This window comes from Amblyraja radiata, chromosome 8 (genome assembly GCF_010909765.2).
Source record: "Amblyraja radiata isolate CabotCenter1 chromosome 8, sAmbRad1.1.pri, whole genome shotgun sequence".
NCBI classification, from domain to species: domain Eukaryota; kingdom Metazoa; phylum Chordata; class Chondrichthyes; order Rajiformes; family Rajidae; genus Amblyraja; species Amblyraja radiata.
Genome location: NC_045963.1, coordinates 22,850,841 through 22,877,852, shown reverse-complemented (window position 1 = coordinate 22,877,852; position 27,012 = coordinate 22,850,841). Strand labels below are relative to the sequence as shown.

The 27,012-nt window shown below is 40.2% G+C and overlaps 1 protein-coding gene and 1 long non-coding RNA gene across 2 annotated transcripts in view; one reads left to right on the top strand and one right to left on the bottom strand.

Annotated features, from left to right (window-relative positions):
- The window catches only part of spata17 (spermatogenesis associated 17), a 181,951-nt gene that overhangs the window by 4,276 nt on the left and 150,663 nt on the right, over window positions 1-27,012 (bottom strand). The window lies entirely within an intron of this gene.
- LOC116975944 lies at window positions 7,956-18,392 on the top strand. The gene is made up of 3 exons (XR_004412821.1): window positions 7,956-8,019; window positions 10,952-10,955; window positions 18,383-18,392. It is a non-coding gene; the product is annotated as an uncharacterized LOC116975944 (long non-coding RNA).

Below are 27,012 nucleotides of genomic sequence, written 5' to 3'. Positions count from 1 at the left end.
AATATGTAAACATGGTACATGACAGGAGAAAAAAAGTTCAGTGTGCATGCACACATACTCAATAAATAAACAAATATAGTACAGTAATAATAATAGTTTGTGGTTCAGAGTTTATTTGTTGTCGTGTTTAATAACCTGATGGCTGTAGGGAAGAAGGTACACAAAATTGCTGGAGAAACTCAGCCGGTGCAGCAGCATCTATGGAGCGAAGGAAATAGGCGACGTTTCGGGCCGAAACCCGAAGAAGTTATTTCTGAAAAAAACACTGTGACTATTTGTCTTATCTATGTCAGAGTCGTACCTTTCCAGCTTAACAACATCTTTCCTATAACAGGGTGACCAAAACTGGTGGCCTCACCAACATCTTGTACCACTGTAACATGAACTCCCAACATCTATACTGTGATTGATGAAGGCCAATATGCCAAAAGCCTTCTTGACCATCCTATCAACCTGTGGTGCCACTTACAAAGAACTATGTACTGCATTCCTAAAGCCCACTGCTCAACAACACTCCTTGGAGCCTTGACAACCATCTTTGCTACCTACAATACCACCCACTTTAGTGTAATCTGCAAACTTACTAATCATATATTGTACATTTTCACTCAAATCATTGCTATAGATGACAAACAGCAATGGGCCCAGCACTGAATCCTGAGGCACACAATTAGCCACAGGTTTTATAGATCTCTATAAGTTATCCTTCAGCCTCCTACACTCCCCAGTCTATCCAGTCACTCCTTATAACTTAAGTCGTCCAGGCCGTGTATCATCTTTGTGAATCTTTTCTGCACCCTTTCCAGCTTAATAACATCTATCTTATAGTTTGTGACCAAAACTGCACATGATATTTCAGACGTGGTCACAAATTCTTGGACAGAACAAAGGATTATAATTTAGGAATAAACTCCCCTATATAAGACAAAGATGAGGCAGAATATCTCCTCTTAAAGGATCTAGATCTTTCGACTTATTTGCCTTAGAGTCGAGGAGTCTAACTCATTGATTATATTCACGGCTGAGACAGGCAGAATTTTCGACGATATGTCAGTCAATAGAAATGGGGACCAGACAGGAAAGTAGAGTTGCAGCCAAGATCATATTAGATTGATGGCAGAAAAAGCTCAAAGGGCTGTAAGGTTCATTCATGCCCCCAATGTTTCAGCTGCTTTAAAAACAGAAAGTTCTGAAGTGAACATCACCATATTTCCTTGCCGTGTTATGGAAGGAATTAGATTGAAAAAAAAATCCCAAATAACATATTTGGACCAGGAGTCAGAACGAACAGAGAAGAACAAGCTGCCATAGGAGGAGTTGAGGCAGGTACTATCACAATATTTAAAATACATTTGGGCTAGTATATGGATGGGAAAGGTTTAGAAGGATATAGACCAAATGCAGGCAGGTGGGACTAATAGACATGGGGCATCTTGGTCAGCATGGGCAAGTTGGGCCAAAGGCAGTATGCAGTATGCCATGCAGTATGCCTCCATGCCTCTATATGGGCATGGTTATATTGAGAGAGTATCTGCAAGGAAAATACATCTTTGGGAATACCGCAAGTGATTTTAAATTTCCCAATCAGCCATGAAGGCAAAGAAGTAAACCTGAGGAGAACCTAAGGTGAAGGACAAAGAAGATACTTAAGGGGCTGTCCCACTTGGGCGGCCTAATCCACGAGTCCACAAGAGTGTCTTCGACCTTCAAGCTTGAGGGCACTCGCCTGGAAAGCCTCGAGCTGGATCGACCATCCGTGTTGAAACCGCCAGCTGGATCGAACGACCACACACACACACACACACACACACACACACACACACACACACACACACACACACACACACACACACACACACACACACACACACACACACACACACACACAGCAAAGGCGGGGGCCAGGGAAAGCGGGGGAGCACTGTCTGAAACTCACACCCGTGAGTGATGAAGAAGAAAGAACGGCTGCACAGTAACGTCCTTTAGAGAGCGCGGGGGAGGGGGGAGAGAAAGGGAGAGAGTGGGAGAGAAGGGCAGAGAAGGGGAGAGAAGGAGGGGAGAAGAGGGGGGGGGAGAAGGAGTGAAGACACTTTTAAGAAGTATAATAAAGTTTAGCGGGCATTTTACCTACCGATAGGTCTTCCTTGGTCCTGAAAACTCCAATGAGCCAATCAAAATGCCCGGTCAGCAAAGGAGATTGCCTAAGGCTGCCATCGACATGCCTGTAACTAAATAGTGACCCCACTCCACTGCACTACGAGTTCAAAAGAACCATGCCGACCAAATTTTACTCGCGGAAAATGTTTCAACACTGCTGAAAAAGTTTCCGCAACCTAGCTGAGGCCACGAGTATTCGGGAACTTCCCTGCGAGCATGAAGGAGAGTTCCAGCGACCTAATAGGACCTTCTAGGATCACTGTGTCGACCATGCTGCGAGTTTGAAGGTCGAAGACACTCTTCTAAACTCGCAGATTAGGTCGCCCAAGTGGGACAGCCCCTTTAGACTTCAGCCTATCAACTTCAGGTAATGTGTACCACGAGAGCAATGTTTAAGTGGGTGATGAATGTCATCTATCAGATGGCAAAAACATTACTGTGTAATTTTCAAGCTATGTAATTTATGCAAAGTGAAGCAGTTTTCTACAAAAAAACTAAAACTATGATAAAGGAAAACGTTGCTGATAGTTTGTGGAGCTGATGGAAGAGAGTGGTTTGCTGCCCTTCCACCGTAGGTTATTGACTGTCACCATGCTATTACTGTATAGCCAAACTGAAATTACCTAATACCATATCGCCAGCCGACACTTGTTTGTCGTTAGTTGTCAATGTACGTATGAACTGAAATTGTATCTCAGTTCCCTGTGTGAGTAACCCATTGAATTTCTGATTATATTCATCCTAAAATACCATACAACTTTAAATGGGGTCTCTTCTGGTTCACTTGTTGTAACTTTGCCATTTGTGCTATAACCTGAGAAGTTTGACCAGTATCATATTTTAATTGAAATGTGAAATCTGTTGAATCCTTTAGGAATTCAGGGAACACAATATTTATTGACGGGAAAGGCTTTGGCCTTTAGTAACTGTGTAACCATTTTTGAATCGTGGCAATGAATACGATATCCCTCAATAAGTCAAATTAAGATGTTCTGATGGAGGGAAAAGAGGGAGAATGCGAGTATTGATTATGAAGACGATAGCACTGCATCACTAGAATACAGAGACACAGGGTGCTTCTAAAGAGTGCTCAGGAAAACTTTCTGAGTCAATATATTCTGGCACAACAAGGAAAGAGGCATCACGGTACCTGATTTGAGACAATGAGCCTGATCAAGTGGTGCAAGTGTTGGTGTGTGAACCTGAACTAAAAGTGGTTTGAGGAAAAACGTTCTTGCACTGGATAAGATTAGGATCTGGAATGTATTGCCAGGAGGGAGGCAAATTCAATTGTAGCATTAAAAGGGCAGATGGGTAAGTATCTGAAGAAAATAACTTATGGAGGAGAGGACTGGAAAATAGGATCAGTTGGATTGCCCCTGCTTACAATAGGTACAGATTCAATGGGCTTCCATCTCTGCTGTTACCATTGCATGATGTTCTGATTCCGTAATTCTACTGTATATGCCTGGGTAAGTCACAGCAATATTGACACAATGCACTAGAACAATTAGTCCGATAAAAAGTTATTATTATTATTAAACAATAACCTAACAATATTTTGAACCTTTATACTGTGCTGAGGGAACATGCTACAGTTACTTGCTTCCAGCCGAAATGATTGACAAGTGCACATTTACTTCCTCAAGTGGATGCTCGTAGGCTCTAAAGAGAAGCTCAAGGAATGAAGATTATTACAAAGATAAAACGAAGCTGAAATATTAAAGTACTTCCCTTGGTAAATAAGAATTCCCTGCCTTGTCTACTTTCCTTTCCTCTAATATCAGGTATGAGTTTTACTGCTTGTAATATGAATTGTGTCAGATGGTAGCTATGATCCACTTATAAACTAGTAATAGTGATATCACCAAGGAGCACACCTCTCTATGAAAGTCGTCCAAGAATGGACTGAGATGCTGAGAAAGCAGAAAAGCTTCAAGAATTCCAATAACAATCTTTTACTGTGCTGCCCACTTGATAATAGGATCATACACTGTAGACCTGGAAAAAGTGGTTAGTTTGCAAAAAATAATGCTATTGTAATGTCTAGTTTTATTATTGTTCCTGGTAATTACATTCAGATATTACAGACAAGCAACGGGGCTTTATGGCATCTCTCTGCAACTGGATCCTCGACTTCCTCATCGACAGACCACAATATGCAGGGCTGCCAACTCTCACGCTTTGAGCGTGAGAATCACGCCCTCAAGCAAACTCTCACGCCCTCACGCTGATCAGAAATTTCTCACGCTCTGTGGTGAGAAATTCTGTGATCAACAAAAATGTCAAAACTGGGATAAACTGCATGGTCCGCGGGTGTTGGAGAGCCGGGGCTGAGGGAGGGATGGAAGCAGCGGGCGGATACAGATGCGGGGAGCCGGGGCTGGTGAGTTTGCGGGGCTGACGAGTATTTGCGCGGCTAGCGACTCGCTCGCTGCAGCTTCGGCCATGGAGCGAGTGTCCCGGGCCGTCGGAAGCGTCCGAAGCGCCGCTGCCGCGAGAGTCTCTGTGCCGAAGGGACTGACTCTCAAAGGGAGGTGGAGAGAGAGAGAGAGGGGAAGGAGACAGGGAGACAGTGGGGAGAGAGAGAGGGGGGTGAGGGGAGAGAGACAGAGGGGGGGGGGGGTGAATGAAGAGAGGGAGAGAGGGAAAGAGGTAGGGGAGAGAGAGGGGGGAGAGTGAGGTGGGAGAGGGGGGAAGAGAGAGAGGGGTGAGAGGGAAGAAAGAGGGAAGAGAGAGGGGGTGGAGAGGGAGGAGAGGGTTGGAGAGAATGGGGGAGAGAGGGGTGGTAAAAGAGAGAGGGGAAGAGGGAGAGGGGGAAAGAGAGAGATGGGGGCAAAGAGAAAGAGGACATAGAGGTAGCGGTGAAAGAGAGGGGAGAGAGAGAGGGGGAGGGAGAGAAGAGGGGGAGAGAGAAGAAAGAGAGTGGGGGGGAAAGAGAGGGGAGCGAGAGTTAGGGGAAGAGAGGGGAGAGAGGGAGGGGGGGAGAGAGAGGAGAGAGGGGACGAGAGAGAGGGGGAGAGTGAGGTGGGACGGAGAGAGGGGGAAGAGAGAGAGGGGGGAAAGAGAGGGGGGGAGAGAGAGAGGGGGGAGAGAGAGAAGGGGAGAGAGAGAGGGAAGGGGAGAGAGTGAGAGGGAGAGAGAGGGGTGAGAGGAGAGACAGAGAGGGAGAGAGGTGGGAGAGAGGGGAAAGGGAGATGGAGGGGAGAGATAGAGAGGGAGAGAGAGAGGGGGGTTGAGAGGAGAGAGAGTGCATCCTGGAGGACAACCAGTGGCTGCTGGAAGTAAGTACCAAGCACTGGGTAGAAACGGTGGAAGATAGTGGACTTCAAATGTGGGTGGTTGCAGAAAGCATCCTGCTTGCCTGCTAGATTTTCACTTCCTGTAACTGCAGGAAAAATGTTCCCGATGTTGGGGGCGTTCAGAACCATGGGTCACAGTTTAAGAATAAAGGGGGGGCCAGTTAGGACTGAGATGGAGGACAAACTTTCTTCACGCAGAGAGTTGTGAATCTGTGGAATTCTCTGCCACAGAAGGCAGTGCAGGCCAATTCACTGAATGTTTTCAAGAGAGAGTTACATTTAGTTCTTGGGGCTAACAACATCAAGGGATATGGGGAAAAAAACAGGAAAGAGGTACTGATTTTAGATGAATAGCCATGATCATATTGAATGGCAGTGCTGGCTCGAAGGGCCGATGGCCTATTCCTGCACCTATTTTCTATGTTACTATGATTGAGTATATGGCAATAAAACTCGATCACTTGATTTTGAAGCATTCATGCATGGTGGAGGTATAATGTAGTCATAGAGTGATAGAGTGTGAAAACAGGCCCTTCGGTGCAACTTGCCCACACCCGCCAACATGTGCCCAGCTACACTACCTGCTTTTGGTCCATACCTCCAAGCCTGTCCTATCCATGTATCAGTCTAACTTTTTCTTAAATGTTGGGATGGTCCCTGCCTCACCTACCTCCTCTGGCAGCTTGTTCCATACACCCATCACCCTTTGTGTGGATAAAGTTACCCCTTAAAAAGTTCCCTCTTAAAAATACTTCATACAAAATACATTGAAATCATACTTCTACAGTGCACTAAAACGATTTTAATACATCAAATTTCAAAAAGTCCCTACCCTTGGAGGGGGGACCCCCTTCTTCCACACCCTCTCCCCACTCGGTTGCTCCACTCCCTCACCGGGTACCCCCAAGGCCAGTGATCGCACAGCCCCCCCCCCCCCCTTTCAAATCCAACCCAATTTAAAGCATATATATTGTACTCAAGTGTAAGTTAAAAGACTCGCTGCAGTATGCACCATATTGCACAATTCCAATGGGAGGGGGACACCCTCCTCTCACCCCCCCCCCTAAATAAAATCCAGTGCAACCAATTGCCTTCAGAAGTCACCTAATTAGTAAAAAGAATCCACTTGTGTGTAATCTAATCTCAGTATAAATACAGCTGTTCTGTGAAGGCCTCAGAGGTTTGTTAGAGAACATTAGTGAACAAACAGCATCACGAAGCCCAAGGAACACACCAGACAGGTCAGGGATAAAGTTGTGGAGAAGTTTAAAGCAGGGTTAGGTTATAAAAAAATATCCCAAGCTTTGAACATCTCACGGAGCACTGTTCAATCTATCATCCGAAAATTGAAAGAGTATGGCACAACTGCAAACCTACCAAGACATGGCCGTCCACCTAAACTGACAGGCCGGGCAAGGAGAGCATTGATCAGAGAAGCAGCCAAGAGGCCCATGGTAACTCTGGAGGAGCTGCAGAGATCCACAGCTCAGGTGGGAGAATCTGTCCACAGGACAACTATTAGTCGTGCACTCCACAAATCGGGCCTTTATGGAAGAGTGGCAAGAAGAAAGCTATTGTTGAAAAAAAGCCATAAGAAGTCCCGTTTGAGGTTTGCCACAAGCCATGTGGGGGACACAGCAAACATGTGGAGGAAGGTGCTCTGGTCAGATGAGACCAAAATTGAAGTTTTTGGCCTAAATGCAAAACGCTATGTGTGGCGGAAAACTAACACTTCACATCACCCTGAACACACCATCCCCACTGTGAAACATGGTGGTGGCAGCATCATGCTGTGGGGATGCTTTTCTTCAACAGAGACACATGGAAGCTGGTCAGAGTTGATGGGAAGATGGATGGAGCCAAATACAGGGCAATCTTGGAAGAAAACCTGTTAGAGTCTGCAAAAGACTTGAGACTGGGGCGGAGTTTCACCTTCCAGCAGGACAACGACCCTAAACATACAGCCAGAGCTACAATGGAATGGTTTAGATCAAAGCATATTCATGTGTTAGAATGGCCCAGTCAAAGTCCAGACCTAAATCCAATTGAGAATCTCTGGCAAGACTTGAAAATTGCTGTTCACAGACGCTCTCCATCCAATCTGACTGAGCTTGAGCTATTTTGCAAAGAAGAATGGGCAAAAATTTCAGTCTCTAGATGTGCAAAGCTGGTAGAGACATGCCCCCAAAAGACTTGCAGCTGTAATTGCAGCGAAAGGTGGTTCTACAAAGTATTGACTCAGGGGGGCTGAATACTTTTGCACGCCACACTTTTCAGTTTTTTATTTGTAAAAAAATTTGAAAACCATGTATCATTTTCCTTCCACTTCACAATTATGCGCCACTTTGTGTTGGTCTATCACATACAATCCCAATAAAATAAATTTACGTTTGTGGTTGTAACGTGACAAAATGTGGAAAAGTTCAAGGGGTATGAAAACTTTTGCAAGCCACTGTATCTCTGAAGATATTTCTTGGATCCAGCACACTGATGCCATTATAAAGAAATCCCACCAGTGCCTTTACTTCCTGAGAAGATTGCTGACATTCGGTATGTCAGAGTGTACTGTATTGGACTGTGCTTGGAAAAGGAATTTTGCTGCATTTGCACACGTGACAATGAAAGCACCCTTGAACCATTGAGATTAAGCAACTGCACGATATTTCAGTGAAACTTGAAAAATAAAGAAAGTTGCTCGGCTGCTGTCTATTCCACAAGAGATACTAATTTAGAAAGCTAAAGCCTTCAGTTTAACAAAAACACTATATTAGACTTTTAAAAGATGGCACAACCAAATGCTGTTAACCCATTCAATCTCTACACTTAAATTGGCAGAATGTTTTAGGGTGTCATGCTGAGGATGTCATCTCACCAACAACAAGATAGCAGTCCTGAGCTATAATCTACCTCATTGGGGACCCTCGGACTATCTTTGATCAGACTTTACTGACTTTATCTTGCACTAAATGTCATTCACGATATTCCCCTCATCATGTATTACGCTGCTCGATTGTAATCATGTATTGTCTTTCCGCGGGGCAACTTTATCACACAGGGGCTGGGGGAATTTATGGAACAAGCTGCTACAGAAAGTAGTTGAGGCACGTACATTCACATTTAAACAACATTTGGATGTACATGGGTAGGAAAGCTTCAGAGGGATATTGGCCAAGCGTAGGCAAAGGTGACCGACCAGCCGAGATGGGGTACCTTGGTCAGCATGGAAGAGTTCGGCTGGAGGGCCTTTTTCCGTGTTGTGTGACTCTTTGACTCTAGAATGTCTCAATTAGACATTTAAGTTTGAGATACATGTTGTGGAAAGAAAATAAATATGACAAATTAGTGGTAAATAATTTTTATTCCATACGTAAAGATAAGAAGTAACTCATAGGAAACTGATTGTGGGTACCACAGTTTAAATTTGAGCAAGATTAATAATCTAACTTTGAATATCAAATCAGAAGTATGAAGAAGGGTCTCGACCTGCAACGTCACCTATTCCTTCGCTCCATAGATGCTGCCTCACCCGCTGAGTTTCTCCAGCATTTATATCTACCTTTGAAGTCCTGATCAGATCTTTTGAAAAATGATGCACTGGGTATCAGATTGCAAGACTATGGTGTTATGCTAATTTTATATCAATTTGAGTTCTTAATCTTCCCCATGCTTTTGAGGACAGGTGCTAACTAGGAGCTCGTGCATTTTGCCATTAGGGAGGGTTAATTACCAAGTTATCCACCCTATAGTTTAAGAAAGAACTGCAGATGCTGGAAAAATCAAACGTAGACAAAAAGCTGGGGAAACTCAGCGGATGAGGCAGTATCTATGGAGCGAAGGAATGGGTGACGTTTCGGGTCAAGATCCTTCGTCAGATCCTTCTTCACCCTATAGTTGTTCTTTGTACTTAAATGAAGAGCAGAATAGGCAGAGGGGACTAACTTGTTCTCTGAGGTGGAATAGGCATCCTAGGAACACCATCGTGAGAGACATGCAAGGGATAAAATGACATAGCAGCCGGTCTGCCTAGATATTGAAAAAAACAGTTACTCTTTTGAGAAAAGATGTTGATAAAACATTATTGAATATTATGTCGAAGCTATTTGTGTTGTGTGTTTGAGGAATGTTCTTGTAAGCCATGACAGCTTAAATCAGGGTGTTGCTTCTGGAACCGACGAGGCTTTTAATCACATTTATCACAAAGTGCAGTCAAACCATTAATGATAAATGCAAGTAGCACAACAGCAATCATGACCTCATTCTAGTTCCGTTTGGAAATCTAGATATTTTTAGTTTTACTGGATTCATGCTTTATAACTGGTACGGTTGCTATGGAAACTGAGGGCCTTCTGGTGTTCCCTTGGTGTGAGGCTTACATTATGGCCACTCAAAAGAAAATTACAACCCTTGCAAGCCTAGTAATTAAATGTCAGGGCATATGTTGATGAGCTGGTGGAGAACAAATTTGAGCAAAAGTTGATTGGAAAGAAGAAAATATATTTTTTCAAATACTGCAGATTCCAGACCAGCCTAATGTACACTTTGAAGCAGTATCCAAATTTGATAAAAATTCTCTGAACATAAATTATAAAGCGTAAAATCAAAAATTTGTGTAAGATTTTAGGAAAAATAATTGTAGTCTTTTTTAATCTAGTTGTGAGTTCAAGTAAATGTTAATATATCACTGCTGAACAATGTATAAATAGCATATTAGTAAAACATTCTGAATTTATTAAGCCATATAAAACAAGTATTATTCACTGAATAATACTATTATCCACTGAACATTTGCTTATGGAAGGAGTATCATTGACTCTAGCTAAAGTTTTTAAAATATAAAGTGCTGGGTTATATGCACAGAAATTTAGTATAAAATATCTAAAGCTGATCAGAGCAAGTAGGTGTATGGAGAGAGGTAAGCCAGATCATAAATGACATTTAGAAAGATAAGGAGGAATCGCAGTATGAAAATGCTAAAGAATGTATAAAGTACAGCATTATACAGTTATATAAATAACAAAAAAAACTAGGGATATATTCACCAAGGGATGAGCAGGACAATTCTCTCAGATGATGACATTGAAATGATAGGGACAATGAAAAGATATTTTATCTCAGTTATATTTCTCCCCCAGGGATTTATCATTGGTTATTTCCTATATCCTATTTACATGTTGCCTCTGAGCAACGTCACTGGAAAATACTGCTAATTTTCACACGTGCAATGGCAGAACCCAGTTCCACCTCAGCAGCATTCCTCTTGATCCTGTTACTCTTTCTAATTTGTCTTACTGCTTGTTTGACAGGCGGCAGCACATGTGCTGAGGTTTCCTGTAACTGAACTTCAAGAAGATAAGAAAGACTATCAGAAGGTCTTTGGTAAAAGCATAATGTAACAGACAGGTGACACAGGTCAGAAAATGTAGAGTTGGGGACAGTCTGCAAAATTGATTGAGAAGTGCCTCCAAAACAGAAGGTAGAGCATAAAAGCCAAGGAGGGTTTCTCGATATGAGCATAAATGCTGTCCCACAAAACTGTCTCGAGTCTGCTTTGTTGATTTGATTTGGAGCTATAATGATTGAATTAGAAGATTATACAATGTTAGAGAATACATATCACCAACCGCACCCAAATAGAGAGGCCAGCAATGTGAATAAATAAAAGGGAAGTAAAACTTAATGCAGCATGTGACGATGTAGCACATATTATGCCATTCATTCCCTAATATACAATATAGAAAACTATAGGGCAAAGACCCAAAACGTCACGCATACATTTTCTCCAGTGATGCTGCCTGACCCACTGAGTCACTCCAGCATTTTGTGTCTATCTTCAGGGTAATGAACAAAGTGATCTGGGAAAATATAAATTGCCAAAAGCAGCAAACACAACAATGATAATGCAATGAGGAGCAAACATAAAGTGCTGAGTACAAAATGCAAAAGGATAAAAATAATAAATTTATAGATATCTTGATTAAACCACACAAAGTATTAATTTCTTCAGAAGGTTTAGAATGTCCCCAATAACCCTCACCAACCTCTACAGAATCGTCGTAGAAAGACATTTATCGGAACAGCTCCATCCAAGACAGCAAGAAATTGCAGAGAATTGTGGATGCAACCCAATCCATTGCACAAACCAACCTCCCTTCCATTGACTCCATCTAGGTATCACGCAGCCTTGGCAAGGCCAGCAGCATAATTAAGGACCAGTCTCACTCCAGCCACTCCCTCTTCTTCCCTCTCCCCTTAGGCAAAAGGTACAGAAGTGTGAAAACACACACATCCAGATTCAGGGACAGTTTCTTCCCAAATGTGATCAGGGAACTCTCACTATCTGGAGAACAGTCCTGATCTACCATCGACCCTATTGGAGACCTTAGAACTATCTTTAATCGGACTTTACTGGACATTATCATGCAGTAAACATTATACCCGTTATCCTGTATATGTATAGTGTGGACGGCTTGATTGTAATCCCATGCAGCAAATATCAAAACACATTGAAAAGATTTGCTGGATGTTACTGGAACTGAGGGAGTGTAGCTAACAACAAAGATCAGACAGGCTGGGGACTTTTTAACTGTGAAAGAGAAGACTGTAACGTAACCTGAAAAGGTCTGTCAATTTACGAAGGAGTTCAATAGAAAGGATTTAGGTCAATTGTTTCTCCCACTTCCAGTGGGAGTATAAATATATGATGGCCACTAAGAGATCAAACAAAATATTTTAAAAGACTTCTTTACACAGAGTGGTGAGAATTTGAAATGCTCTATCATCTGGGGAGTTTGTAGCTGACAGCATTAACTCAGTTAAAGGGAGGCTTCATGCTTACATGGGAATCAAGGGACTTGGGAGATGGTAGGGTAGGGTGGGAAGAAATAATTATAATGACAGGATGCTTCTGTGGACTTTAAACACTAGCATAGATCAGTGGTGTTGGTCGGGTGGTGTATTTTGTGCTGTGTATTCCATACAACACTATTTAAATTCAATAGGGAAATGCTGGATTAATCATTCAATACTTCAAAATCATTGACCCTCTGGGTAATATCGTGTCAACCTATCAATCAATGAATCAGTGCTTAAGATAGTACTGAGAATGCAGGATGAATACTAATATAGACTTCCTTTTAGGAACATGAAAAAGCCTTGGGCTGAACAGGAATGTCCTTTCTCATATATCATTCCCAGCCATACACTTTGCATCTCGGTTTAGATTTTAAGAAGTTGCATTTGGTGGAAGGGTTCAGACAGTGGGAAAGCAAGTCAGATTTTGGAGCAGGAATGTCCATCCTGATTTTTATTTTGTCCTAACAATAGCTGGTCATTTTGTGAGTATTATTGTCTCCTTCATCACTTGAAGCTCATCTTCTTTCAAAATCTTTTAACGCATTTAAAAAAAAATAATAGCAGCAGAATTAGGCCATTCAGCCCATCAAATCTACTCCACCATTCAATCATGGCTGATCTATCTCTCCCTCCTAACCCCATTCTCCTGCCTTCTCCCCATAACCCCTGACACCCGTTATACTTTATAGTTCTTTGTATTAAAACAGAAGTTCTGCCTATATCCCTTAGTCTCAATGCCCACATTATTAACTTAGAGGCTGCAAATTATATTTTTGCCAAATCGCACAAAGCTGACATAATTTCCGTTTGCATTTCTATATTTCATAAGGATCTTTTCAAAAGTTATTTAACCGCTTCAGCCTTCTATAAAAATATCCATGCTGAAACTCTATAAAGAAGAACACTCAAAATCTTTTTTCCAAGGGCCGCAATTCTGTGCAGTTAGATTCTTGAAAGCCATAATCACTTATCAAGTGGAGAGCATGCACCTCTTTAAAATCATTGACATTCTCTTTTTTCTGTAGGAGTCACCAGGCTCCATGTTCTGTTAGATAAGTGAAACAGTAGGGTTGGAAATAGTCAGGGAAGGGGATCTGACAAGTGGTCTTCTGAGGACTGCTTTTGGCGCTGTTGAATATTTATTCGCTTGTTTCAACATTTAGAGTTCCACCGCATAAAAAATCAATTTTACAAACAAATTCACCAAAAAAATCTACACTCCAGATTGAGCCTGCTATTTTCATCACTTCTCCAGCAGTAATCAAGCTGGGAGCTTTGAGACAGGGATCTCTGTGCCTAGCCAAATGTGCACAGCATTTTCCCACTCTTAATATTCAATGCCGTGTCTCCCATGCAATGGAAATACTCAATTCTAACAGCTTTTCATAGGTGTTTCATATTCTTAAAAATACATGAAGCACTGCAATACCACAGACCCTTATGAATAGCTAAATAGATTCACACTTATGTGCAGAAATAGCAGCAACATAAATTCTTATTGAAATAAGAACAGAATCACTGCTCTTGCAACACTTTCAGTATTGATAAAACAATGACAGACCACTTCCCAATAGGTTAAGGCTGGTACCATTGACAAAAAAATCATTTTTGATATTTTAATTCTTTACAATGTAATTCTTCTATTTGTTTCCAAAATGTATCAGGTCACACATCACTAGAACTTGATTTCTTTCAACGTATCCATCCTTTTATAAGTTTGGTGTCCCACTTCTCGCATATGGTGGCTTGTCTCGGGTACATTGATGGTTTTCACACCATAAGTGGGCATCCATGTGAGCATGTACCCATGTTTAACTGCAGAAACCAAGAATCTAACAACAATATCCCCTTGTGCTCCCTCATTCTTCCTGACAATGAACCGAACACTGGGTGAGATGAGGCTAGATACGGATCATTAAACTATGTTATTTCACAGTGAATGAACATTCAGTGCAACTGTTATGATCAGATTCACTTAGTTCCATTAGTACAGCTCACTTTGTAAAATAACACAAAATAATGAAAGCAATACGCTTCTCCACATCAGCGATGCTTTGGTCAACTTAAACAAAATAACTTCAAACTATTATCCAGTATTCTAACTTTTTTTTCATCTTTGCTAGGCCATATTGCCTTAAAGATCCGGTTGAGAAACATGATCGGACCTGTAACCTTTGCTAGGCTTGACTAAGTGCTTGTGTGGTTCATCTATTTTTCTATCAATCTATTCAACTACTAGACGGTATAGTCAAATACAAGAGGGCATGGCTTTGTTAGAGTGGGAAAGTTTATTGGAGATGTGCAAAGCAAGTATTTTTTACACAGAGACTGGTAAGTGCTTGGAATGAGCTGCTTGGAGTGATGGCGGAAGCAGATACAATATGCCATCAGCTTTCTTCACTGCCTGCTGTACCTGCATGGTTACTTTCAGTGACTGATGTACAAGCACACCCAGGTCTCATTGCACCACCCCTTTTTCTAATCTGACACCATTCAGATAATAATCTGCCTTCCTGTTCTTGCCACCAGTGGATAACCTCACATTTATCCACCTTATACTGCATCTGCCATGCATCTGCCCACTCACAACCAATCCTTCACCCTGTAGCCTCATAACATCCTCATCGCAGCTCATACTGCCACCCAGCTTTGTATCATCCGCAAACCTGGAGATGCCACATTTAATTCCCTCATATAAATCGTTAATATATATTGTAAATAACTGGGGTCCCAGCACCGAGCCTTGTGACACCCCACCAGTCACTGCCTGCCATTCTGAAAAGGGCCCGTTAATTCCTACTCTTTGCTTCCTGTCTGCCAACCAGTTCTCTATCCACCCTACTCCCAATACCATGTGCCCTGATTTTGCACACTAATCTCTTGTGAAGGACCTTGTCAAATGCTTTTTGAAAGTCCAGATACACCACATCCACTTGCTCTCTATTATCCATTCTACTTGTTACGTCCTCAAAAAATTCCAGAAGATTAGTCAAGCACGATTTCCCCTTCATAAATCCACGCTGATCTTACACTGCTGAGTCATAATCCTTGTCTCCTATTTACTGTAATATCAATGTCAGAGCTATACTATCGCAATATGAATGATTGTTTAAATAAAATCTGAACCATATTGTCTTAAGGAATTGATGGATGGCTAGTCAATGCAACATTGCCAACATCTCCCACACAATGAGCATAAAAAAAGAACATAACCACATCAACCGGGTAAAGATTCATGGATTTAGTCTCACTTTATTTGATGATGTGAAAGGCAAGGACATGGCACTAGCAAACATCTTCAGCCAGCAGCTAAGTATTTTCAATCACCACCAAAGCTTGTGTGCTCAATTAATTCAATTCTTTCTGGGTGATATCAAGAAATGACTAAGTGCTGCGATTCTTCTCTCCCCAACAAAGTTGAAGAACCCACTATATGATAAAAATCCGATTATTCACAGCACTCTACGAATCTGGAGACAAGTAAAATCAACTTTTAAACTAAGAAATTTATCTCCTCTCTCACCAATAGCTAATAACCCTTTGTTCAAGCCATCTATTATAGATAAATCTTTTACTTATTGGGAAAGACTAGGAATTAAAAAATTTGGAGATCTCTACGAGATGGGAACTCTTCTGTCATTTCAGGAATTACAGTTGAAATACCATCTGAAAGGTAATCAATATTTCAGATATCTTCAAATTCGAGACTATTTGAAAACATATACCCATGACTACCAAACTCTGCTGCCAGATATATTAGACAAATGTATAAACAGAAACTCAGAGTCAAACATTTTAACATCATATTTGTATAACACTCTTCTAAATATAGAAATCCCATCGTCAGACGTAATTAGAAGAGACTGGGAAGAGGAACTAGGCCTAAAAATTCCAAAAGACAGATGGGAAGAAAATCTTTTATATATACACAACTGTTCGATTAATGTTAGACATACTTTAATTCAATTTAAAACACTGCACAAACTCTACTATTCCAAGACTAAACGGAATAAGATCTTTCCAAATGTATCTCCTATCTGTGACAAATGTCTCCTTCAAGAAACAACTATAACACATTCCGTCGCCTCTTGTATAAAATTACATAACTTCTGGAAAGGAATTTTTGAAAATTTCTCAAAAACATTAAACACAAAACTGGACCCCCATACGGAACTGATTATTCTTGGAACATCAGAAGCCTGCCCTGAGCTATCAATATTTCAAAGACATTTCATTAATTATAGCCTGATAACGGCGAAAAAACTAATACTTACATTCTGGAAAAATACATCTGCCCCTACTCTTAAAATGTGGATTACAAACATGTCTGAGATGCTACATCTTGAAAATATGAGACTAGTCTTAGCAGAAAAACCAGAGCAGTTTTCCGAAAACATGGACACCATTCATTGATTCATTACAAGGATAGTATGGTGCAACACAATTTTGGAATTAAATTGAATTATGGGTTGGGTGATGGGTGGGAAGAGATACGAAGCAGGTTTATCATCACTTTTTGTTTTTCTTTCTGTTTTTGTCTTTTTATTTCTTTACGTTCTTCTTATTTCTTTTACTGCACTCTTTGGCTACACCAATATGGTAGTTCTATTCTTGTACATTCACTTTCTCTCTCTCTTGCTTTTTCTCCTTTCTTCTTTATCATCTTTAGCTAAAAATTAACATTGAAGCTGTACAACAAATGTATTATGTCATATGCCGTGGTTTATACTTTTGTACACTGCTTCTAATAAAAAGATATATAAAAAAAAACTATATTAAAAAAATATATTTGAAAAAAACTGCATCAAAAAACTGTCCCGCACATCTTCTTTAAACTTTGTCTCTCTCACTTTAAACCTCTAGTCTTTAACATTTTCACCATGGGGTAAAAGATTCTGACTGTCTACCTCCTCTGTGTGTTTCTTTTATACATCAATCAGGTCTCAGTTCAATGCCTGTCATTCCAGGGAAAACAACCCAAGTTTGTAACTTGAATGAAATATACAGTACAATGAAATACCCCAACAGCCACAGGTCAAAGCCGCTGCTTGTCTGACGCTCCATCTGCCATCTTAAATATTCACCCTCTTCACGACTAGGATACTGTGACTGCAGAAAGTACAATGTACAAGATGCATAGCACTGTGGCAATTCACCATCCTAATTCAAGTCAGCAATTTCCACCACTTAGAAGGGCAAAGACACCTGTAGATTGAAACACCAGCTTACTGCATGGTCCTTTTGTAGGTGCATTTTATCCTGACTTGATGCTTTGTGATCACTAGAGCCAGGATGTTTAGGCACTAAAAAACTGAAATAGGCAGGCAAAAAAGCATAATAAATTTACAAAAAAGGCACGAAAAGGCTATTATGGACAAAAAAAGGCATTTATTTTCACCTCCAAAAAATGGTTAAAAATAATAATATTTTAAGGTATACTACATTAAATGACCAAAGTTGCCATTGCACATAATTACTACAATTTGTTTCAAATAATCTGGTGTTAAAATATGCCGTCTGTCAGACAGAATATGCTTCAGTTGTGAAAACTTCTTTCTACCCCAGCTGAGGTCACTGGTGCATACCCGAAACAGACTATTCATATCGATATCTTGCACATTACAACTACCTTTGAGAACTTTAGCTATGTTTTGTATTTCTTCAAGATCTTTGTTAGTTAAAATCACTCTCTCACATTTTCCTTGTATGTCTTTACCTACATCGCCAGGAACTTTACGAAGATCGTCAGTTACTTTGTTGAAAACCTGCAAGTTATTCACTAATGTTTCGCCACGTTTCTCAAGGGAAGTAATAGTTTGTGGGAAGTTTGCAAAATTGGAAGCAATAAACACAAGATCGCAGTGGAGCGACTTTTTCTGCATGATTTCACTGACGATCCTGACTGCAGCAGATTCTTCTTCTTCAAAACAGTTGACGAATTATTTTATCTTTTCAAAATTTGCAGCATAGTAGAGTACAGCAGAGAAACATGTCAAAACGGGCTGAGGAGGTAGCGGAATCTCAGGTGCCATTTCCTTGAACAACTGCACACTGACGGCACTTTGTGGAAGATTTTCTTGACATTGGAAACTAGGTGATCGACATTTGGAAACAAGCTACGTCTGTGCTTGACAATTCTATGAAGTCATTGAGCTAAGCATGTCAAATACAACATTTTGGGGAATAAAACTTTAAGTCACAAACAGAAGTACATTCTCGTGTTTTATACCTTCTGGCCAAAGTACAGCAAGTGAAGATGTAAACAACTGAGCAATAGTTGAGCTGTTTGACTTCCCCTATACTTCTGATGTCAACAAATACCTGCCTCCAGTGTACCGATGACCACATTGGCAACATATCTGCCCACAGCATCGGTTGTCTCACCTATTGGGATCCATATTTTGTTGCGTGTAACTTCATCTCTAATTTTCTGCACAACAATGTTGAAGTTGCTGTCAACATAATTTTTCCAAAATGATGACTCGCTCGGTATAGGTTGCTCTGTGTATTTCTCTAAAAAACCTCAGAAATTTGTTTTCAAATTTCCACAGTGGAATTCCAGCATCAATGAATGCCTTGCACAAATCACTCGAAAACTCAGATTTGCGACTGGAGCCGCCACTAAATGTAGTGAGGAGGCAAGCTTGAGTATTTTGCTTGGGTAGTCTACACCCCAACGATATCAACATTGACTCCTCTAATTTTAGATAGCCCTTCTCCCTACTCCCCCTCCCCTTTCCCAGCTCTCCTTCCAGTCCTACTGTCTCCGCCTCTTCCTTTCTCCACCCCCCCCATATCAGTCTGAAGAAGGGTCTCGACCCGAAACATCGCTTATTGCTTCTCTCCATAAATGCTGCCTCACCCGCTGAGTTTCTCCATCATTTTTTGTCTACCTTCAATTTTTCCAGCATCTGCAGTTCTTTCTTAAATAGATGTTGGAGAAAACTGAACCAGTGGGCAGCGGCACGAACGACCGACGGTGGCGCCCTGGGTTTCGCCCCGGTAGTGAAGGTTTTCTTGTAAGTTATACAATGTTAACACATTAATAATAACTTTAATATTAACGCATTAACATAAAAAGCCATTGTAATCACGGTACAACTAGAGAACATAGCACAACCTAATAGCAAAACGGCTAAAAAAGGCTGATTTAGGCACTACCATCGTGAAAATGGCATTATCCTCATGAAATCATCAAAAAATGCATGAAAAGGCACATGGCATTTACGGCAAAATCCTAGCTCTAGTGATCACTGAACCAAAACCTTGGACTGAAATCACAGTTGATTGTATGGAACTGAACATTCATACTAACTAGTGCTTATTTAACACAGTAACAAGTAAGTTATAGTCTTGGAATGGCTTGGAATTTGAATGGAACAATTTGAATAGTATTCTCTGCCACAGAAGGCAGTGGAGGCCAATTCACTGGATGTTTTCAAGAGAGAGTTAGATATAGCTCTCAGGGCTAAGAGAATCAAGGGATATGGGGAGAAAGCAGCAACGGGGTACTGATTTTGGATGATCAGCCATGATCATATTGAATAGCTGTGCTGGCTTGAAGGGCCGAATGGCCTACTCCTGCACCTATTTACTATGTTTTCTCCCACCTGCATTTATTTTAAATAGTGGCAAAAATACAAGCATTTGGATTAGATTGTATTATTTCCTCTGGGTTAACTGTGCAAGGTTAAGGCAATTATTTCTCATGGGTCATCGGTGCAAGGTTAAGGCAGGGACAGTTAACTGATACACACCACAGGACCAGGTCTAGATAATCCAGGTTGATTGTGAGCATTGCCCTTGGATGGAGGCTGTCTCACAGATCATTGAGTGTTTCACAACTGATCAATGGGTTCTGCATGTCATGCTATTCAATTCAAACTTCCTAAGTGATTGACACCTTGGGGATCTCTTTAAACAAATAGGTTTGACTGACAGGTGTTGTCTGCATTGATGACTTCAGACAGTTCTGAACAAAGCAAGGTCATGATCCTTTTTGGATTTTGACAGAGGGCTCTGTATTGTGGTAGCAGAGAATTACCTTCTAAGTATTGTAACTATGGTTGCCTGTGCTCAGGTCACTGGCCAGTCAGAACAGTATCGAGTGTAAACCTAGCAAGAGAGCTTTATAGGACTCGGAAATATATTTAGTAAGGTAATCTATTTTGAACGCCCTGCTGTAGTTCAGAGTCAATGTGGAAAATTCATCTGCCTCTGTTTCCATTTGATATCGATTAGCAAAGTTTTAAAATCATGGTTAAAATATTCCCTGAATTGAGCAGTATTATGTAATCTGCAGATGCTGAAAAGACAGAAAAACAGGAAATACTCAATTCATCAGGTAGCATCTGCGGAGATGAAACATTGACTCGTTTTCCCTCTCCGTAAATGTTGATTGGCCTGCTTGATATTCTGAACATTCCCATTAACTCTAATTTAATTTGACTTATATACCATTCAAACGATTTGTCCACAACTTTAAATTTGAATTTTATATTCATTAGGCATGAAAATTCAAAAGAAGAGCACTTTCTTATGCGGGTGATTGGAATGCAAAAATCACTTACAACATGCTATTGATTCTTCCCACACAGTGAAATTGTGAAATGACCAGGTTTTATGCACATGTTGCACTTATGACTAGATGCAGCTGGTCGAAGAAAGGCTGAGATAACTCAAGATGGATTGTTCTCATCGGCTGTGTCGAAGTTTGGAAGTCCTAATTTATCACATTGTTAGGAAGGTACAATTATAGGAAGGTATATGTTAGTGAATTTCTACATTGGCATAACAGTGTATAGCATAGACACTCACATCAGACAAAATACGTTGCTGGACTATAGCATTTTAAAGAGTTAGACTAAGAAAAAAATGCTTAGACTAGACTAAATCATGAGCTTGTGAAGATTGACCAGACTGAGCATGTTAACACCAATGGTGACTGTGTTATAACAGACATATGATTGTAGATATGTGAAGACGACAGTTACATGAACCAAACAGTAGATGAACAATGTGTAGGAAGGAACTGCAGATGCTGGTTTCAACCAAAGATAGACACAAAAAGCTGGAGTAACTCAGCAGGTCAGACAGCATCTCTGGAGAAAAGGAATAGGTGACATTTCGAGTAGAAACATAGAAACATAGAAAATAGGTGCAGGAGTAAGTCATTCGGCCCTTCGAGCCAGCATCACCATTCAATATGATCATGGCTGATCATCCAAAATCAGTACCCCGTTCCTGCTTTCTCCCCATATCCCTTGATTCCGTTGGCCCTAAGAGCGAAATCTAACTCGCTTGAATATATCCAGTGAATTGGCCTCCACTCCCTTCTGTGGGAGAGAATTCCACAGATTCACAACTCTCTTGGTAAAAAAGTTTTTCCTCATCTCAGTCCTAAATGGCCTACCCCTTATTCTTAAATTGTGACCCCTGGTTCTGAACTTCCCCCAACATCAGGGACATTTTTCCTACATCTAGCCTGTCCAGTCCCTTAAGGATTTGACATGTAGGTGCTGCTCGACTGGCTGAGTTCTTCCAGCATTGCTGTTGTTGTGTTCCTAAATTGGTAGCAGGATGGTAGTTTTCAGTTACAAGATTGGATATGAGAATTTGGATTGTTCTCCTTGGAGCAGAGAAAACTGAGAGAAATGCTACTGTGCTGTGCAGAATCCAGACACATTCAACGAATGCAAATAGAGGGATTTGATAGTGACTTTTAAAATGGAGATTGGATAAATATAAAATCATTTTCATGGGTAATGAGAATAGCTCGGAATTGCTCTACATTGGGCTAAATGAACTATCTCATGTGCTGCAGCAACATATTCGATTATAGACTAGCCTAACTTGTCCGGCGAAGGGACCCTCTCAAAATGTCACCAGTTCCTGCTCTCCCCAGATGCCGCCTGACCCACTGTTCCTCCAAGACTTTGTGCTTTAGCCTAACTTTTTTCTCTCTTCAGTAGAGACTGAAGAAAGATCTTGACCCAAAATGTCACCTCCAGTAGATGATCAATATCTGCTATCTACCTTACTGTACTCAAACATGGAGTTAGCAGGATCAGAGGTATTCACAAAATATAATTTTTCTTATGGTTATACTCAGATATATGTTGACAAAAATAGCCAGCAGTTCCTGAGCATCAGCACACCCAGAAGTGCCTGCTCATGTACAAATTACTTCAGGTAATCAACCCTTCCACAAGCTTTTCAAGGTCAAATTGGATAACGTCCTAAAGGAGTGGATCATTGCTTGTGTAATCAAAATGATTTGTTAATTGCCCCAAGTACAAAATAATCAAGTCTTCCGATTTTTGGAGGAATTATTCCGGAAATTAATTACATGTGAAAATAAATTCATACTTCTTTTATTCATGGAGAAGTATTGTAACGTTTTGAAATCTACAATTAAGATAAAGGATCATTACCAATTCACCAAATACTAAAAATACAACATATCTGTTGTAAGTGCAGATAGGATACAGATTGAATCCAATTGCAAATGTCTTTCCAGTTACTACATCTGAAATTGTACATGTGACTCAGAAAGGATCTCTTAACAAACATCTGATTGATTTCCACAGATGCATCGTGGAAACGATTTCATCTGGATGCATCACAGCTTGCTGCGACAACTACTCTGTCCAAGATTGCAATAAATTACAGACTTATTGACCACTCACACCCTAGTTATTCTCTCTTCACCTCTCTCCTGCCGGGCAGAAGATACAACATCTTAAAAGCACGTACCGTCAGATTCAAGAAGCGTTTCCTCTCTGCTGATATCATACTCTTGTGTGGACCTCTCATGTACTAAGGATGAATTCATGATCTTCCAATCTACTTTGTTGTAGCCCTGGGACTTTTTTAAAACTTCACTTTCTGTGAAGTTGTTGCACTATATTCTGTATTTTTTTTTGCTTTTGCACTACCTGATGTATGTTATTAGTCTGGATAGTACACAATCCAAAGTTTTCCACTGTATCTCAGTACAAGTGGCAATAATACACCAATAGTAATATTTTGCGGAATGTACTGATGAGGAACTGAAATATTAAGTTGGGTTGCAGAATGATAATAGCATTTCAATTCAAGAAAAAATATTTTCAGTGAGCTATTAATGATAAAAGAAGGGTCTCGACCCAAAACGTCACCCATTCCTTCTCTACAGAGATGCTGCTTGTCCTGCTGAGTTAATCCAGCATTTTGTGTCTACGTTCAGTAAAAAACACTGCAATGTAATCAATGAATGGTTTAATGCCATTTTTTGGACAGTATCCCCAAGTCATCTTTTATCATCACAGGAACTGGTGTAGATCAAATGATTTGTATGAGATAAACCAAATCTGATGAACATAAAGTTGTTCATGAGTTAGATGCAGTACAGACTTCAGGAAGTGAAGTACCAAGTCCTAGAAATTCTTATAAATAAACAGAAACTTCTTTGAGTTGAAAATAAAAGTTCATAATCTAATTAGGCACAAAACCTGTTGGAGATCAAATAGACTGAAAATTATTCCAAGGTTTATAATTATTGTTTATTCTAAAGGAAATCAAAGGGAATATTGTGCAATGCGTATTTTAATAATTTACATCAGCATTGAGCTCCTTTTAATAGCTACAAAGACAAATAACTGATGGGGCTGGAATTTTTTGACTGCAAAAATCAGCCTGTGATCTTGCTGATATGTGGAAAAACTATAAAGTTAACCTTTGGAGATCCCAGAATTGGAATTTTTGATTTGGAACTTCCACACCTCAAATAGTGAGGCTTGCATGGTGCAGGGCTATCAAGTGGGTGACCCAGAATAAACCTAGCCTCTGAAACACCTAAAACCTTTGATACAGGTAAAGCAAACTCTCCAGTCTTGCCATTTTTCACTTTTGAATGTTTCTAAAAGTCCCTAACATTCTGGAAAAGTTCAAACATTATTTTAAAAAGTAAATTAAACAATTAACAAAAATAAATAACTGATGTTTCTATAATCACAACATGTGTTTGAATAATTAAAACAATAAAGAAAATTCAATTAATTAAAAAAGAAACAATACTTTTCTCCTCCGCCATTCTGGTCCATTCAAACGAATAATCCTTCTGTTTTTATGCTAGGGCTAATCTGTGCAGGATCAATGAACAAATTTACCCAGTTTATGTACTGGGCAACTGACCAGGTTCTATGTACAGTCCAAAAACTGGATTGCTTCTGGAAAACTACTAGCTATTATTGTCAGGATTTCTGTCGTCATGTTGGAATTCCAAAGTTGCTCACATTTGGTAATTATAGGCAATTTACTATGGAACTCTCAGTATTTCTTAACTTAATTAGGAAAGTCCTGACCTTAAAACTGGTACACTATGTTAAGACATTTGGAAAAAAATAGCAATAAAAAGTGTCTTTTTTTACACTCCAATCGTAGAAAAGATATTGAGATGGTGAGAACACAGTGCAGACTCATTAGGATGCTAGTTGTTATGAGGAGGTTCAGACCTACAAAAAAAAGATTTAGAAAAAATGTTGGCACATGGTGTTTAAATGTTGGCAGAAGCAGGCTGATTCCAGTAAATTAAGGAGTTGCTTAGAGAGGCACAGATATAAGATTGAATGCATAGGGTGTATGACAGAGAGAAAAACTATGTTGGTTTGTACCTTCTACAGACATTTATAGATCTGAACACGGGAGGGATTTAAGCACAGATTTACTGAAACGTGAACTGGACAAAAAGGGCTACATTAAGAGGAGAAATTACACCAACCAGGGTTTTACTCTATCAAACTCAGAAGGTTAAAATGGTGATCTAATTGAAGTTTTCAAGAACTAAGGTAAATTATGGCCAGTGGAAAATCTTTTGTCCATGGCAATTGGGCAAATAATTAAGTGGAGGATAACCACAAATGAACTAAAGTTGGGTCAACCATTCTTTCCCATGACATTAATGGTCAAATATAGGAAAATGATTAGAGTTTTGCAGATCCATAAAATTCTTTCAACAGTTAGAGCTCAATTTGTTCTTATCACTTCAATGATTTACAAATGTTCACAAGAGAAATAGTTCATTTGTATCTTCCACACTTGGATTCCTGCTTTTGCAATTTATTGAACTACCTTTTCAGTTAACTCAATAAACTCAGCTGTTTGAATTAAGGGTGTAAACAAATGAGTGCATTCTCAGTAATGTCCATACAATTGATTTTCTGCAAATAGACTGTAACTGGTATTTACCTGTGGGAGTCCACAACTGGTGGTCATGGTTAGGCATTACCTTACATGTTGACAAAGCCACTCTGTGCAGATATAACCAGATATTTCAGTTTCAACATCCTGGTCAAAAAGTATTTTCTTTGGAAGAGGAATACATATATAAAGGCATATGCCCTCAATGTATTGTTTTAGCAGGTTTAGAATAGACCATCTAAACCATAAGTCAGGGATCATGTGTGAGTATTATTCTGTTCCATTTTTAGCGATAGAAAAAAGGCAGTTTTATTGATGGAGCAAAGAAAACTGCAGATGCTGGAATGTTAAGCAAAAACCAAAATGCTGGAGGAACTCAGCAGGTCAGGCAGCATCGGTGGAGGGAATGGACAGATGACATTTTGGATATTTTGTTCCAGGACTCTTTTTCAGACTGGAGTCGGGAGAAGAAAGCTGGAAAAGAGAGATGGGGTAAAGTTTTGGTGGCAAGAGTAAGTGCTGAGGAAAGACACGTGTATGAGGGAGTTTGAGGTCCACCCCACCTCTCCTTTCCAGCTTTCTCCCGCTTACTCCTTCAGTCTGAAGAGGTGTCTCAGCCCAAAATGCTGTCTGTCCATTTCCTCCTCCAATGCTAACTCATTGTTACCTCACCCATTGAGTTCCAGCAGCACTTTGTTTTCAGTTTATTAATAACCTTTAGATTATAGTCTGAAGAAGGGTTTCGGCCTGAAACGTCGCCTATTTCCTTCGCTCCATAGATGCTGCTGCACCCGTTCCTCCAGCATTTTTGTGTACCTTAGATTATTCCCCATTTGTTTAGAAATTCCAAATATGCAAATGTGTGGAAAGTATGAATTATTATCTCATATGCTGAAAAAAAAAGAAACGTAATAAGATATAATCAGTCATCTCCCAGTAAACTGTCCTTTTTCAGCATTTCAAACTATTTAGAAAACATTTAAAAAATAAGGGGCTAAGGTAAATAAATAGGTCAAGACCTGGAAAATGTAGTCTTTTTATAAGTATGATGATAAATAACTAAAGGGCACATCTAGTAGAACAATAGTTTTGTAGCTCCAGCGACTGGTGCTCAACCCTGACCTCCGTTGCTATTTGAGTGGAGTTTGAACGTTTCCACTGTGACCACATGAGCTTTCTTTGGATGCTCTGGTTTCCTTTCACATTCCAAAGACCTGCAGCTTGTTAGGTTAATCAGCTAATTGTAAATTGACCTTTGTGTGTAAGTCGAATCTGGGGGTGTTGATGGAAATTAGGAGCGAATAAATGAAATTGATTAAATTAGCTGCTTGATGATGGAACAATGCTTCGGTGCAAGAAAACTCTGACTTGGGTGTGGTACAGTGGCGCAGTGATAGAGTTTCTGCCTTACAGCACCATACGCATGCTGTCTGTATGGAGTTTGTACATTCACCCTGTAGCCGTGCCAATTTTTTCCGGGTGCTCTGGTTTTCTCCCACTCTCCAAAGACGTACAGGCTTGT